Below are 18,443 nucleotides of genomic sequence, written 5' to 3' on the forward strand. Positions count from 1 at the left end.
ATTCCTACCACCCTGATTCTGTAGACAATCCCTTTTAATATGCTCCTTACCACTGTCCATCACTGCAACCGTCTTGTACCATCACCTTTATTCTGCTGCCCTCCATGTTGTGACCCATTAAACTTCTTCTAAGGTGCAACATTTTCTGTCTCACCTGCATCTTGAGGCCTTGTTCTTTTCGACTTCCATTTACCTTTAAATTTTTCTTTCCCTTTCCAACCTTGCTTAGATTTTGTCTTGTGCTTTTATTTCTCATAAAAATGCTTCAATTTTCCAATGTCTTGTTCAATTGATCGAGGCTCATCATACTCAATTCGATCTCTAAATGCTAATGTAAATCCACTAAAAAATATCTGAACTTTGGCCTCCTCATCCTTAAGATATGGTACATACCTCAATAAATTTAGTAATTTAGTCATGTACTCCTCATATGTCATTGATCCCATCTTCAACTCATAGAATTCCTTGGATTTACTGTGATAGTACCTCGCTAACAAGTACTTCTTCCTGAAAAGTCTCTTGAATTCATGCCAACTCAACTCTTTTGTTCTAATTTCTCTAACGTGCTTCACATCTTCCCACCATATGTCTTCCTTCCCTTTGAGGTTGAAGATAGCTACTATTGCCTTCAAATTATTGATGTACTCATGCAGCTCAAATAATTTCTTCATCCAATTATGCAGGCCTATGCATCTTCTGGCTGATTCAAGTCTCCATCAAAGGTAGGTGGCTTGGATTTCTTGAACTCATATGGAAAATATCCTCTGTCACTCCTACTGTAAGGATGATAATGATGATGATCATAGTTCATGTCAAAACCATAACTAGAATAGAACCTATGTCCATCACCTCTCCTATCTGGAGTGTCCAAGAGCCTGCAATCTTAGATTGCGCTATCTCCATTTGACCTATGCCCACCATGAGACCTACTACCATATTCCCCATTAGTTATGTCTTCCTACCCATGGATGATCCTAAGTTGTCCTTGTCTCTGCAATTTTTGACAAACTTTGAAGAATTACTACATTAAGTTCTGCTTGTTTCTCTTGTGTCTGCATGATTCTATCATTATCTTCATTGCAACTTCTTATTTTTGCCTTCAAACTTCTCAATGTGTTTTCTAAGTCAGAAGAGTGCCCAACACCACGTTGCTCATTTGATCCATAGGGAGAGTCTCATGAACTGTAGTCTACCATCTTGCTAGTCATGTTTGATATTCTTCTTGCAAGCATACCATGTCAGCTTAAACCAAAATATAACATAATAAACATGCCTCAGTATAGTTTAGGAGCTGATATTTCATCCGCAAGATCAACCAGATCATCACAGTACATGCATAATCATAACCATATCCATACATAAACATCATTTCAACCATCATCCAATTACCATGCATGAACATACAAACCACATACCTTGATCTCATGCACAATTATAACCATGTCAATGTATGCATAACAACATATAAGTACTGGCATGCATAACCAATGCATGATCGATGTACACTCATGACAAAGACATCCAAAAACAACACCATCAAATTTCAGATGGAAACACAAATGCAACCATGACCAACACCATGAATACACAAACACATAGACCACAAGCATGAAGAACACATATGAAACTCATATGTATGCATGTCCAACACACACTGCCCATCCAGTCCAAGGGGTGAACCATACCCAAGGAAGTGGAACCGATAAAACAAAACCATTCTGACCTTCCACACATGTTATAGAAACTTCAGGAGCCAACAAACCTTTCCAGGTGACCAACCACTGAGACAACTTGACATTTCACTAATATGGACCCCTAGCTACTCCCATGACAATCCATGCATGTGTTTAGGCCTTCTAGTCGCTCCCACAGAAAGGCATGCAAGTGACTGTGGACTTTTTTAGCTAATTCTGAGCGAGCAACCCTAGATTGTATGCCACTTTTTCAGGGCTAGGATTCAGGCCACTGCCCAAAGCTTCATGAAATTTTCATAAATGATAAATAAAAATGGAATAAGGCTACTAATGCAATCATTGGTACAAGTAGTTGATCTAGGCCCTACTATCCATGATAGGAATTTCATCAAACATGTCACAAATATGTAATCTACAAGTCATAACTACATATTTGAGCATAGGGGTCTCATACTTATCTGAGATTCGTAAGGAAGCATTGTTGCCTTATCACAATAGCTCCATTATCATCTCTTAGTTCATATATTTATTATACATTCATTTTCAAGTCAAAACATGATGAGAGCCATACATTAAATTTGTCATCAAACATACTCATAAGCAACATATAACCAACATAAATAACAAGGATATAGCAACCATAATAATCACATACGAAGCCATATATTTACACATGAAATACCAATAGGAAAGAGCTCTTGTTAATGAAGGCATAAGCCAACCAGGACTGGGACTTCCGTGAACCACCCAACCATAGATTGGCTTAACCAAATATTTCATTTAGCAACCTCCGTGCCATATTCAAAGCATGAATGTGGGACTGACAACAAAACCAATCCAAGTTTTCTCAGCATTTAGCACAATCCCTACCAGATCGCTAGGCCCTAACCAAGCATGGATGCCACTAGATTTATCCACCTACACTGTGGGGAATTTGTCTTCCTCCTAGTCTCTAGGATTTACCGCATATCCCGCCATTCACCACTGGAGGATTCCTAGGCCTAATTGGACTCCACCCTCTAGGATATACCATATATCCTAGGCATTAATGAGGGTACAAAACTCTAGGATTTACCGTATATCCCTCCATTCACTAGTCAAGGATTCCTAGGCCCATTGAGGAAAAAAATACGGCTTTACTGCAATCCCACCTTCTTTGATCCAGGGATTCCTAGGCCTTGTGTTCTTCTTTAGAGACCACCTCACTCGGTTTTGAAACCATCTGATAATACATCTTAACCAAATAAAAGAGAACCTATCACACCATGGCTATCTGGAAATGGAAAGGCAAGTCTAAACATCACTATCACACTTGCAAGTAATCCCATTGGAGGTGCTTGATCCTTCTCTTCCTTGCTTGATTGTTACTTCCCTTTTCCTTCTTTATCCTTCCTTTGATTTCCTTGATCCAATGCTAGAGTGATCCAATAATTCTCTAAATGTTCAACAGTATGAGAGAGAGAATAGAGAGAGCTCTCAAAACTAAACTCACAAAAATGTACCAATTGATCCTCAGAAACCTTTTTGTTAATGAGGCCTATAATTTCTTCAATTTTCCATTATTTTCCTTCATTTTCCTCCTCACATGCAACCTATGACCTTTCACCTTCCTTTTCTCCTAGTTTCCATTATTTTCATTAATAAAATGCTAGTTAATGCCTCAAGCCTTTCCAAAGTCTTTGCCATTGCCTTTGCCAATTTTCTTATCCATAAAAAGCCAAATGAACACCCACACTAAGGATGTTTTTCCCTACACTCAATTTGGAATACATGTCCCATGACCTTGGTTATTATTTTTCCTTTTTAACTTTATTACATGGAACTTTGACTAGGGCAGTTACAAAATCCTCCTCTTGTGTGATCATGCCAAGAATCTGATGCAGACTCCTGTTCTACAAATAGACCATTGTATTTCATGCTTCAACCCACAAGTTTAGAGGTAGGCTTTGTAAAGGAAACTTTTAGCGGCTAACATTTGCAAGTGGGTTGATTTTCCATGGCTTTCCCAAAAAAATTCTTTAATTTCAATTTTTTTCTAAAAAGTATTCACCCAATTTTTATAGTATAAAATTATTTTACCTAAAATATCACAAAAATTATATAGATACTATATATAATATCATTATAAATTTTAATAATTTTACAAATATATGATCAAATATTTTACAATTTTCATCTTAGGGACTAGAAATATTCGCCAAGCTTTTTAAACTTTAAGATAAATTTCAATCCTTAAAATTTTCCCTCGGCTTTTCTCACGCAACATTTCCCGTGTTGCTCCCACAATGATTTTGTTCTTCCTCTTAGCCACACCATTCTGCTCTGGGTTGTGGGGTGCTATCAACTCTCATCGAATGCCTTCTTTCTCACATAAATTTTTAAACTCATTCGACATGTACTCACCTCCATTATCGCTCATGAGAGCCTTCACCTTCTTTCCTGTTTCTTTCTCCACCAGTTCCTTGAACTCTAAGAAGTTGAGGAAAGTCTCATCCTTCTTCCACATGAATAAGATCTTGCACTTCCACGAGTAGTCATCAATAAAGATGACAAAATACTTCTGCTTGATAGTGGAGGCTATCAAGAAAGGTACAAAAACATCATAGTGGATCCTTTCAAGGCCCGCATGTGCTATGTTGTATCAACCATGGAAAGTGGATTTTGTGTACTTCCCCAAGGTACACCCTTTGCATGTGTCCTGCTTCTCTATGTAGAAAATCTGTGATAGGTTAACCCGATAATGCAATATAAATCAAAGTAGAATACTATAACCTACTTCTACTATCAATTTGTGAAATCTTAAAGATCGAGCTGAATAATATAACCAGAAGAAGAATAATTAATGGCACAACACACATGAAAATACTTTCGGAAAAGCCTCAGCTAAAAACCCCACTATCTATATTATCATACAAGGTGGAAATACATGGGAATTATACAAAGCCTTAGCTCTCACAACTAACCAGCTCTCAGTACAATACTCATAGATGCTCACAGGCAATCTTGGCTTCTCTCCAGCCTTCCTCTCTACCCTCCAAGCTCCTATTCCTTGTGTTGTTCCTCTAGGATGATTCTCCTGTTACTGTTAGGTCCCTATACTACTAGTGTATATTGTTGTGCCCATGTAGTCCCCATATTTTTATTACTGTTCCCCATAGAAGCCCACTATTGTTATTATTGTGCCTTTACATTATTATTGTTATGTCGACTCTGATTATATTATGACCCCTTAGACTCCTATATATATAAAGGAGGTCTTGTCATTTGTATCATCAAAAAAAATTTCATTTGTGTAATGTAAAGGAGGTTTCCCCCTTGAAGAGGCTTATTTATAAGGCGTTGATCTATCTTTTCTATCTTTTTGTGAGCTAGTTTCATAACATTTGGTATCAGAGCTTTGGATTCTAAGGTTTCGCTGCTCCAAACAGGTCATCATGGATTTTTTTCTATAACTTATTTTCTGTGACATTCCAGAAGCTAACAAAAAAACCCATTTGAGAAGAAATCTCACTGAACCTTGGATCCAAGTTTCATATCTTGTCTCACTATATTTTCGGAGATATGATCTCAGGAAGTTAGGGCTTTTATAAGCTCAAGAATTTCATCTAAAACAGGTCATCGTAGAATTTGCACTATAACTATTTTGATACAAAGTTTCAGAAGCTAAAAAATAAACCCATTTGAGAAGAAATCGGTTTGAACCATGAATCCAAATTTCAGATCCTGTCTCACTATATTTTCGGAGATATAATCTGAGGAAGTTAGGGTTTTTGGATACCCCAGAATTACATTCCAAACAGGTCACCTTGGGAAATCGTCTTAACTTTCTCTTTGAGCATCAAATTGAATTTTCTTAAGAATTTACAGAAACAGGACAGACTGTAGCTTTTGGGGTACCATTTTCAGATCCTAAGGTTGAAACCGTGACACGTGGCATGTTGTACAAGTTCACTCTACTGAAATAGTCTATAATTAGGTCATCACGGGATATTGGAAATAAATGTTTCTTCGGGAATCCAATTGCAATCATACTTGTGGAGTTAGAAAGAGGACTTAGAGGGCTATTACAAGCTAAAAATTCAGAACTTAAAGATCCAAAATTACAGAGCTACATTCGTTTCAAGATCTGGCTCCTAAAATCAAGAAAAAGCAAGATGAGGAAGTTTGATGGCAAGGATCCGATAAATTGGATAGTATAGATGGAGATATATTTTGATCTACATGGTGTACCATTGTTACAAAAGGTACGTATTACATCTAATTATTTAGAACTGGATCAATTTTCATGGTATAAAGGGCTTTGTTCTCATAAACAACTTGTTACGTGGTCAATTTTCATGAAGGAAATGATAGCGCATTATGAGAATACAAAGAGAAACACCTTCTTTAGCCAATTGATAAATCTCAAACAAAAGTGTTCAATGGCGGAGCACGTTGAGGACTTTTAAAAATTAAATACAAGGGAAAATTATATTCCAGAGAAGCAGAGGATTGATGTCTCCATAGGGACCTTAAAGGATAACATTCAACATGAGGTTCATCTTTGGGAACCTAATCCATTGGAGAGGGCATTCAGGTTGGCAAGAAAAGTGGAAAGAAAAATTATGGAAACAAGGAAGTACACCCCTCAAAAATATAAAGATGGAAGTGTTGTTTCTCCTAGCATTCCACAACCTACAAGGTTGACACCACAATTATTGGAAGAAAAAAGAGCAAAAGGGTTTTGTTACAATTGTGATAAAAAATACATTAAAGGTCATAAGTGTGCTGAGAAGAAATTATTTTACATAGATTATGAAGAGGAGGAAGAAAAGAATCAAGAAACATCAAAAGAAGAGGATATACACTAGGAACCAACCCCAAAGAAAGAAGAAATGAATCCAACCATATATGGTATTGCAATGCTAGGAATTACCACTCCTCAGACTCTCAAGATAGAAGAACATATCAAGTTGAAGAAGGTTCAAGTAGTGAAATATCAGGAAGAAAAGTATCAAGAAACATCAAAAGAAAAGGATACTCACCAGGAACCAATGCTAGAGAAAGAAGAAATGAATCCGACCATATCTTGCAATGCGTTGGTCAAAATTACCACTCTTCAAACTATAAAGATAGAAGGACATATCAAGAAGAAAAAGGTAATAGTGTTGATTGATTAGGGTAGTACCCATAATTTATTCATTGTAAGATAGCCAAGGAGTTGAATTTCTTCCTATATCCAACACCAGAGTGTCAAGTGATGGTTGTAAGTGGAGGAACCATAAATTGCTCTCGAAAGTGCCATAATATCAAGCTATCCATGGGAGAATATGTATTGAATAGCGTAATGATTTCTATTCCAATGGGTGGTACTGATGTTGTACTAGGAGTCCAATGGCTACAATCCTTGGGTATAATATCTTTTAATTTTCAAGAACTTTTCATGAAATTTTCTTCGAAAGGAAAGGAAGTTGAATTAAGGGTTATCACAGGGAAACCAAGAAAGATAATAAGCTCTAACGGAATGACAAAGCTTCTAAAGAAATAACAATGACGCGTAATTGCACAATTATGTTCGCTAATGGTTCCCACATCGAAATCATCTATTTCTCCAGGTCTCCAAAAATTCTTATACAATCATTCCAAGATATTTGAGACTCCAAAGGGCTCCCACGTATTCGTGATCATGATCATGTTATTCATTTGATTCCAAGAAGTGTTCCTCCAAACATTAGGCCTTATAGATATCCTTATGCCCAAAGGAGTGAAATTGAACATTTGGTTGCACAACTAATAGAGGTTGGTATAATTATCCAACCGAATTTGATAAACAAAGCAAGGGATGAATGGAAGAATGGCGAAGAAGGATGCGAACAAATTCAAAAGTTGCTGAAGATCCCAGTTCCAACAATATTTCTAGAACTTGACAAGGAAGGAAAAATCATGTTGGAACTTGAAGCATTCTGTTATGAAACTAGCTCAAGAAAAGATAGAAAAGATAGATCAACGCCTTAGAATTCAGCCTCTTCGAGGGGGCAACCTCCTTTACATTACATAAATGAACAATTCTTCGATGATTCAAATGACAAAACCTCCTTTCTATATATAGGAGTCTAAGGAGTCACAATATAATCCAGACGACCTAACAATAATAATATAAAGCCACAAAAATAACAATAGAGGGATTCCATGGGGCACAGAAATAACAACATGGGGGTAATAGGGGCACAACAATATAAATAAGGGGTATAACTACAATAGTAATGGGCTAATCACTAGTATTATAGGGACCCAACATGCCCCTCTCCTTCAAAAAAGAGTTGTCCTCAACGCTTGAGTAGTTTTGGATACTTCTGCATAAAATTCTCATCCTCCCATGTGGAATCTTCAGCGGATAAGTTCTTCCACTTGATAAGATACTCTGAAATTGATCGATTTCGTAGCTATCGAGTTCTTGTTTCTGTGACTGCTTCCGGTTCCAATATAATTTTTCCTTCCTCGTCAAGTTCTGGAAATATTGTTTGAACTGGGAGCTTGTCACCTATAACCTTCTTTAAACATGAAACATGGAAAACTAGGTGCAATCGAGAAGCTGCAGGAAGCTCCAATTTGTATGCCATAGTACCAATCTTTTGCAACACCTTGTACAGACCATAATACTTTGGTGATAATTTATTATCCTTCTTAGCTTGCTTTAGGGACATTTGCTTGTATGGTTGTAGCCATAGGAATACCCAATCACCTACATCAAAACTTCTTTCACTGCGATGTTGATCTGCCTGTTGTTTCATTCTATTTTTTGCCAACACGAGGTTATCCTTTAAGAGTTGGAGGACTTGTTGTTGATGTTCGATGTGATGTTCCACTGCCTGAACCTTAGAATTTTCTCTTAAATATGATCTGATGGATGGTGGTCGATACCCATAAAGTGCCATAAATGGGGTCATTTTTGTTGCTGTATGGAAGGAAGTGTTATACCACCATTTAGCCAGAGGCAACTATTTGACCCATTGTGTCTGTTTATCAGATACAAAGCAACGAAGATATCCTTCCAAACATTTGTTTACTATCTCAGTTTGCCCGTCAGATTGAGGATGATAAGATGAGCTATGAGCTAATTGAGTACCAAGACAAGAAAATAATTCTATCCAAAAATTTCCAGTGAAAATGGGATCTCTGTCACTTACAATAATCTTTGGGTTTCCATGTAGCTTTTGAATTGTTTCCATAAATGCAGTAGAAACTGTACTGGCTTTAAATGGATGTGATAATGCACAAAAGTGTGCATACTTGGTAAGTCTGTCAATTACCACCATGATTACACTCTTTCCCTCAGACTTGGGTAAACCTGTGATAAAATCCATTAAACCTCCTCCCAATGTTGGCTTGGAATGGATAAAGGTTGTAATAGACCCGATGTCTTAATTGTTTCAACTTTATTTTGTTGGCAAACCAAACATTCCGCCACAAACTTTTGAATATCTGATTTAAGGCCATCCCAAAAAAATTCCTTCTTAACCCTGTGGTAAGTTTTTAAAAATCCTAAGTGCCCTCCTAAGGGAGAAGTGTGCAATTCCACAAGAATCTTTTGTTTTAGCTGGGAATTCTTACAGAGGTATAATCGATCTTTGTACCATAACGAATCATTTTTTCAGCTAAATGTACCAGACGTACTGGAATCTTGTTGTAGCTTTCGAATAAGTGCCCACACCTCTTCATCATTCTTCCATTCCTCCCTTGCTTCGTTTATCCAATCTGGTTGGATAATAGAAATGGCACACAACAATGCTTCAACATCCTCATCCTTTCTTGAGAGTGCATTTGCCACCACATTTTTCTTCCCTTTTTGTAGATGATTTCAAAGTCTTAACCCAACATCTTTGTGACCCACTTTTGTTGCTCTTCAGAGGATAATCTTTGTTCTAAAAAGTATTTAAGGCTATCATGATCCGTTTTTACCTTGAAGTGTCTTCCCATTAGGTAGGGTTGCCATTTCTTAAGTGCATGGAGTATTGCCAATATTTCCTTCTCATAAATAGCTTTGCTTAAAAACTTTCCCTTGATTGGATGACTTTCAAAAGCAATGGGTCTTTCATCTTGCATTAGAACAGCACCAATTCCATTTCCTGAAGCATCACATTCCACAATAAAGGTTTTTGTGAAGTCCAGTGTAGCTAAGACCGGTGCTTGGCACATTGCCTCTTTAACATGTTCAAAGGCCTTTGTTGACTCCGGAGTCCATGAAAATGCATATTTCTTCAATAATGTTGTTAGAGGTGCTGCTATTCTCCCATAATTCTTAACAAATTTGCGATAATACCCTGTCAACCTGTTGAGTCTTGAAAATGTCATTCATTTCTATTACACTTTCACTATTATGTCCATTATATCACCTCCATTTCACTACTATGTCACCACATTCATCCCACTTTCATTATCATTGGGCCACCTTTATGTTTTTCCAATATTTATTATTTCTAAGCCTTTGAAGTGAATTTGTGGTTAAACATTAGAAAATAATGTGCATATGCTTATACCTAACAAATGGGTTGAGATTGTTGACATGTGTAGGTTGAAAGGAGGCTTCTAGAAGACCCTTATGTGGCACTCTAAGGCAAAATTCGAATTTGGTTGGAAAGAATCATGGGATCATGAGGATATGTGTCACATCTCCTAATTGTATTGTAACTCTAAAAAGACATGTGTCTTATCAGTTCCTATTTTGATTAGGACTCTAGAGGTAGAGGGAGAGATTCATGGACTCTCATTAATGAGATGGCTCTCATCTTTTTGTATAAATAGGAGATCTCTCTCCTTCATTTGCTGGTTTTTCCTTTAGTCTTTTTCTTAGTCCTTTTAGTTTGTTAGTCCCATGGCTTTTGAAAGCTTTGGAGAGCTTTGTTGTACTTTGCACTTTTGAAGAAATTGAATAAAGCTTTGATGTTCTCAACATGGAAGGAGATGTGAAGTAGATGTCATGGAGCATATTAGGATGTAAGTAGATTAGATTTCATTTTGTAAATATTGCTTTGTAGAATGTAAGGTAGATTAGATTTTCATTCATGCAATTTTAATTTATGCAAGTGTGTTTAATTTTGCTTTGATTTCATAGGTAGTAGGGGGCCCCTGCCTTGTACAGTTTGAATTACTGCATTTTATTTTCTCCGGGATTGTGTGTCTTTGTTGTATTTGCTTTATCTCTAATGGTATTTTCAGTTGTCATATTCATAAGTTGCTGCCTTTATTTTGTTTTTCTAGCTTGATTTCTAATTTTAGTTTCTCAAGTTGTATGCTAACATATTGATGGTCTCCTTATCATAAGTTGTTCATCTTTAAGAGATCAGAATACTAATAAATCACAGCTTGCTTTGAGTAGTTTTTGACTTATATCACTAACTCTTTCTTCACTTGTTACACATTACAATGTATGTTGGAAGCAGAATGTTGGAGAAAGGCAAAGTGGTGTTATAATTTGTCATCTTAGAGCTTGATTACTTTTTAGACTTATTTCTAACTACTTCTTAATCGTGTTTCACATAGTACTATATGTTGGAAGCAGAGAGTTAGGAAGAGATGAACATTATAATTGGTCTTTAAAGTGGTTTTTCTTACCTTTTTTGCAGCAGCATGAGTAGTGACTAGTGCCATTAGAAAGTGGTTTTTATGCTTTGCTTTCAGTTTCATTTCAAGTTATTTCTTTCAAGCTCTTTCTTTGCAAGTTTAATGTACAATTTGAATTACTGCATGCTTTCAAGTTGATTGTAGATTAATGATGCACATAGCCTTCTAATGAACTAATGACGTGATAGAATCATCTTGTCCTTTTGCTGCAGCAACAAGGATACTGGGTCTCATAGTCATTCTCTCATTATTTGATTATTGCATGTAAGAACAAAACCCCAAAAACAACATAAACTATAAAACAACGAAGTAAGAGAAAGGTTAACTAAGCACATATAGTGCACCACACTTCATCAGCTTACGATACCCGGATTGATAATTTATGTAGAGCAATTTAAGACATTAAATTGACTAAACATTTTGGCGCCGTTGCCGGGGAAGTGTAATTAGGAGACCTTATTTCTTACATCTGAAAAAAAAAAAAAGGTTAATAATTCTTGAGTATGCTCTCCTCTTACACTTTGTGTGATCTAGAGGATCAGAAAAAGGATTGTTAAGTAAAAAAAAAAAAGAAAAATAATAATTCTTGAGTATGCTCTCCTCTTGCACTTTGTGTGATCTGGAGGATCAGAAAAAGAATTGTTAAAAAAAAATAAAAAATAAAGGAGACAAAATAAACTTAAACATTTCAATTGATTCAAAAAAAAAAATAAAAAAAAATGATGAAAAAATAAAACTCAACTGCTTTGATAGGTTCAAATTGTCCAAAATTGTCTGGTTTTGCTTTGTAGTGGTCTTCAAAACACTGTATCCTGTTTAAATAAGGTTTTGCAACTTAGCTGTAGAAACTGCCCTGATTCCGCAGCTAGCTGACAATTCCGCAGCTGTTTCAAGGTTTAGCAGGTTACAGGCATCCAATGAAAAAACCGACCACATGGGCATCTCCAGAATTGTCCCGACATGGATCCTATCCTAGTCACCCAGCTCAGATCGATGAAAAACCAGCCTAGGACCTCAGTCAAAGTCTTGTTTTTAGCATATTTTTCTTGAAGTATTTGCTGCCTGAAATTGAAAATCATTAATCCTTTTTATAAAATTTTACAATTTCAGAGAAGAAAAAAAGAGAAAAACAATCTATGGCTATCTCCATTCCTAGTTTTCGCTGTGGCTTCAATAAAAAAATATGCCTCCCTGTTCAAGCTTTGACCTGTTGATTCCTATAGGAGGCATTCATCATTTAGTGGCAGATTTCTGAGTTGATTGCACCTTTGGATAGCTACATTATCGATTAGAAACAGAGGGTTGAATTCTTGAAGGTAGCTTCTGGTGATCCATTAAATTATTAAGGGTAGAGTAGTCATTTTTCTCCAAAGGCAAGAGCATGTAAGCTGATTACATTTGCTGACAAAAGGACAAATTTGTTAGCTGAATTTTATCTTATTTCAGGGGTCAAATCCTCTTACTGTTGGAGCCAATTTCCTCTGCCATTACATCCATCAGATTACAGGTCTACTTCATGAGATGAGTTCAGCATTCACCATAATTATTTGGAGATTGACCTGAGTTAGAATGAATCAATAAGCTCAATTGCTGCCACTTAGATTTCTGCCACCTACAAAACCTGTGATATAAACAACCTGAGCTGTAAGTTCAACAAAATTCTTAAGTCGTTGTTTTAAAAAAAAAAAAATGCAAGGTATCATTATTAAAAACAATCACTACAGCAATTGTTTGGAAACGTTTCAGATCAACCACCATCTTCTTCAGCCTCTCATTCCCATCTCACCCCTTCATCTTCCTTCTTCTCCTCTGTCTCCTCTTCGTCGTCACTGACCTCCTTCTCGGTGGTCTTCTCAGTCCACAAATAAATGGGGTAGCTAATGAACTCGGAATGCTTCTTGATCAGAACCTTCAGCCGCCTCTCTTCCAAGTATTCCATATAAAAAAATTTTCAAAATCAATTGCACAGCCGAATGCAGAACTGTTAACTCAGGGAAAATGCGTAAACACAGGAAAAACGTCAAACTTCAAACATTCGATTTGCCCAAATGGAGATGAATTTAAAAAAAATAAAACATGGGTTTTTTTTCCAGTTGGGTTAATTAGATAACCCAGAAACCGTTTGAGAAAATTCATGGCAGTCTGGGAGAAATCTTCGGTTCTTTGGAGCCTCTTTTTTTGCCGCCGCGTGAAAAAATTGAATTATTAAACTGATAGTTTGATTAATGGATTAACTCCGCGTGCCTGAGGGAAGGAATTCTAATTGGGATCAATTACAAGCTGGCATATAACACCAATTACACGCCTTTACACGCCTTCCCTCTTATTCAATTCAAACCTGTTTAGAGACGTGTTCCAATTGAACACGACTCTCTGCCATTAAATCCCATGAAGTCGTTGTCGGTTAGATGTTTGGAGAAAATCATGTTTGAAGGATCCCCTGCTTAAGGATAATACCCTGCAGGCCTTGACATCTCTGCGCTTGGCTCTTAAACATGTTGTGGAGACCCTCAAGTTTGGCCACGAGAGCAGCAAGCTGTTCATAGCAAGCCGCAGGCAAATTTCACAATATAACTCCTCAGTTGGAGCAGGCTTTAAGTGAATTGGCTTATGTAGAACTTGAATTGTCAAATGAAGTTCGAGAACAGGTTGAACTTGTACATGCCGTCATTTGTAACCATCTTATAGCCACTTCACATGAATTTTTTTGGTTATGGCTCTGCTACATATGGGCAACCTGTTTAGGGCTATCCTACTAAATTAATCTTGCATCAATATTATTGACGAAAAGCCATGTCCATAATGCCTGCCTCTTCACCATGTGCTGCTGCTTTTGCTGTTACAAAATCTGTTGTTGCTGCCCTTGAGAGATATACTCTGTTGTTGCTGCCCTTGAGAGAGCAGAGAATGATGCAGTCATCTTCCCATACAAGAAATTCATGTCACAAAAAAAAAAAACAACAAAACATTAAGATTTGGACTCCAAAGGATCAAAATAATTTTGCTATGGACTTTTTGTCATATGATCCCCTGATATGATCTGAGGTTTTTGTTGTAATTACTACACTCTGTTTCAAGCCACTCCATTTCACAGTACTTTCTACACTCTGCACTTTCCGCAGCCAATACAGCGTTTCCGCAGCCAATCCCAGATTCCGCAGCTGTTTTGTTAAACTCTAGGTTGCAGGTGTCATCAGGCAAAACAAGTCACATGGGTAGCTAGGGAAATGTCAGTACATGGATGGTGTCCTATTCATTCGGTCAAATTTGATGAAAAAGACCCCGGTCAAAGGGAAGTCAAATTGGGTGTTATCACAAAGTCGCCACACTGAGTCGCCACACTAAGTCGCTGCATGTCAAGAAAAAAATAATAATTTTGAATCAATGAAATGAACAAGTTATTTTCTCACTTTTCTGAAGGTATTGATTAATTTTGGACTGATAATGAAAGATGAATGGCTAACTTTTTATTCAAGATTTTTAGCTACAGAGTTGTTCCCCAATTCCGCAGCCAGAAAAACCTCATTGTTCAAATCAGCCTATCTTTCTCATACAAAATCAGATTTTGATGATTTAAGTACCATTGGAAAGATCTCAACAAGATCTATACAATGAGAAATATATCATTAGAGTTTGAAATGGCAAATAATGAAATAAATTGCTGAAAAGAAGCAACATCAACTTGAGGCACTAATTCCAAAGCAGGTATAAATTCTTTTGATTTTTCCTTTGAGAACTTGTTTCATTAATACAAATTCTTTGTTTTGTGTGTGAATATCATAACTAGAGAGATTGATCACCTCTCTCCTTTGATAATCTTACATTCCATTGCAGAAGAAGTATTAGGTTTTTTTGCAGGTTTCAGGAGGAAGGACAAATGACTACAAGAGAATGGTGTCTCTCTAAGAGACCAATTTGTTTCATAAGAGGATGATCAGCAACAAAGAGGAAATATGATTGATGCAAAATCAGATCCAAACACTTGAAAAACTTTCAGATACTATTGTCTCCATCACATCCATCCATCACATCCATACTTCATAATAAACCATTCACCTCATTCCACTCCATATTTTCCATTTTCATTCACATACACTTTCCATCTCTTTTTGTCCATTCATAACCCACAAATAAAAGCAAGAGGCTCATTCACATGCTTATTACCATTGCCATTTCTGTTCTCCATTGCCATTTTCCATTTCCATTTTCCATTCCTTGTCATTTTCATTCTGCAAATAAGCCCTGCTTCAATGCAAATTATTGAGTCCATAGTCCTTTGAGCCTAAGTTCTTTGTAAAAACACCTTGAGGCTTGCATGCCTTAATGGCAAGTCCTCATGCTGACAAACAATGGGAATACATTAATGTCCCTTGTTCTTTAGATCTTCTAGGTGACTCGACATCAGCAAATTCATTCGTACCTAGCAAGATGTGTTTGGGCATCTTGACTCTCATTGTCATCAATGGTGAGAGTTCTCGTGTTGACTAGTGGCATCCATTAATGGCCACTAAGCCAACAATTTCCTACTATGTTCGACATCAGAACATCTTTTCACATAGTAGGAATTGTGCCAATGAGTTTTGAAGACATGAAGACTATTATTTTCAACATTTTGGAGCAGATTCAGCAAGTTTTAGTAGAAGCAATAAAAAGCCATCTTATCTCTCTATCCATGACTCCTCTTGTTCAGCCACTTGAAGAAGAATATGATCAGAAGTTTTCAGCCACCACACATACAACTCATCCATTCCAAAGGGTAAGTGAAGGTACGGCATTTTCTAACTTTTAACCATAGAATTCTATAAAAAGGTAGAATGATAATTGTTGGAAAAACATTTCTCTTCTTCATTTCATAAAATTGCCAATACCATCAGTTGGGGGGGGGGGGGGAATACATTCATATTCATATCTTTCCATATCCATATCATATTCAGGAGCTCACATACTTCCAACATATATTAATTATTACATTGCTATTATGAGCATACAATGGCTTTTGAAAAAGTGCTTAAAGGATAAATTGGATACAAAAAACAATCATGGTTGTCACACAAGAACCAACCATCATGCAATCCAATAAAGATATACTTTGCAACAATAATCAAAATATCATTATGCAAAGTTCAAAGATCAAAATAGAAGGCAACAAAAGAAAAAAAAATGGTTGTAACACAAGAACCAACCATGTTGCAAATCAAGTGAAACACTTTGCAGAAATATGAAGTTATCAAATGATATCATGCAAAGTTAAGCCAAAGCTCAAGGATCAAAAGAGTTAATGTAATATATATTGCATGAGGACATGCAATAGCTTCAGTTGGGGGGTATGTTGAGTCTTGAAAATGTCATTCATTTCTATTACACTTTCACTATTATGTCCATTATATCACCTCCATTTCACCTCCATTTCACTACTATGTCACCACATTCATCCCACTTTCATTATCATTGGGCCACCTTTATGTTTTTCCAATATTTATTATTTCTAAGCCTTTGAAGTGAATTTGTGGTTAAACATTAGAAAATAATGTGCATATGCTTATACCTAACAAATGGGTTGAGATTGTTGACATGTGTAGGTTGAAAGGAGGCTTCTAGAAGACCCTTATGTGGCACTCTAAGGCAAAATTCGAATTTGGTTGGAAAGAATCATGGGATCATGAGGATATGTGTCACATCTCCTAATTGTATTGTAACTCTAAAAAGACATGTGTCTTATCAGTTCCTATTTTGATTAGGACTCTAGAGGTAGAGGGAGAGATTCATGGACTCTCATTAATGAGATGACTCTCATCTTTTTGTATAAATAGGAGATCTCTCTCCTTCATTTGCTGGTTTTTCCTTTAGTCTTTTTCTTAGTCCTTTTAGTTTGTTAGTCCCATGGCTTTTGAAAGCTTTGGAGAGCTTTGTTGTACTTTGCACTTTTGAAGAAATTGAATAAAGCTTTGATGTTCTCAACATGGAAGGAGATGTGAAGTAGATGTCATGGAGCATATTAGGATGTAAGTAGATTAGATTTCATTTTGTAAATATTGCTTTGTAGAATGTAAGGTAGATTAGATTTTCATTCATGCAATTTTAATTTATGCAAGTGTGTTTAATTTTGCTTTGATTTCATAGGTAGTAGGGGGCCCCTGCCTTGTACAGTTTGAATTACTGCATTTTATTTTCTCCCGGGATTGTGTGTCTTTGTTGTATTTGCTTTATCTCTAATGGTATTTTCAGTTGTCATATTCATAAGTTGCTGCCTTTATTTTGTTTTTCTAGCTTGATTTCTAATTTTAGTTTCTCAAGTTGTATGCTAACATATTGATGGTCTCCTTATCATAAGTTGTTCATCTTTAAGAGATCAGAATACTAATAAATCACAGCTTGCTTTGAGTAGTTTTTGACTTATATCACTAACTCTTTCTTCACTTGTTACACATTACAATGTATGTTGGAAGCAGAATGTTGGAGAAAGGCAAAGTGGTGTTATAATTTGTCATCTTAGAGCTTGATTACTTTTTAGACTTATTTCTAACTACTTCTTAATCGTGTTTCACATAGTACTATATGTTGGAAGCAGAGAGTTAGGAAGAGATGAACATTATAATTGGTCTTTAAAGTGGTTTTTCTTACCTTTTTTGCAGCAGCATGAGTAGTGACTAGTGCCATTAGAAAGTGGTTTTTATGCTTTGCTTTCAGTTTCATTTCAAGTTATTTCTTTCAAGCTCTTTCTTTGCAAGTTTAATGTACAGTTTGAATTACTGCATGCTTTCAAGTTGATTGTAGATTAATGATGCACATAGCCTTCTAATGAACTAATGACGTGATAGAATCATCTTGTCCTTTTGCTGCAGCAACATGGATACTGGGTCTCATAGTCATTCTCTCATTATTTGATTATTGCATGTAAGAACAAAACCCCAAAAACAACATAAACTATAAAACAACGAAGTAAGAGAAAGGTTAACTAAGCACATATAGTGCACCACACTTCATCAGCTTACGATACCCGGATTGATAATTTATGTAGAGCAATTTAAGACATTAAATTGACTAAACACAACCCAAGAAATCCTCGTAGATGCTTTATGGATGTGGGGATTTTCCATTCCTTAATGGCTTTAATTTTGCTAGGGTCTACCTTAACAATATGACCCAAAT

This window comes from Pinus tabuliformis, chromosome 6, assembly GCF_031772625.1.
Source record: "Pinus tabuliformis cultivar Carrire ecotype Pingquan chromosome 6, CPIR1, whole genome shotgun sequence".
NCBI lineage: Eukaryota > Viridiplantae > Streptophyta > Pinopsida > Pinales > Pinaceae > Pinus > Pinus tabuliformis.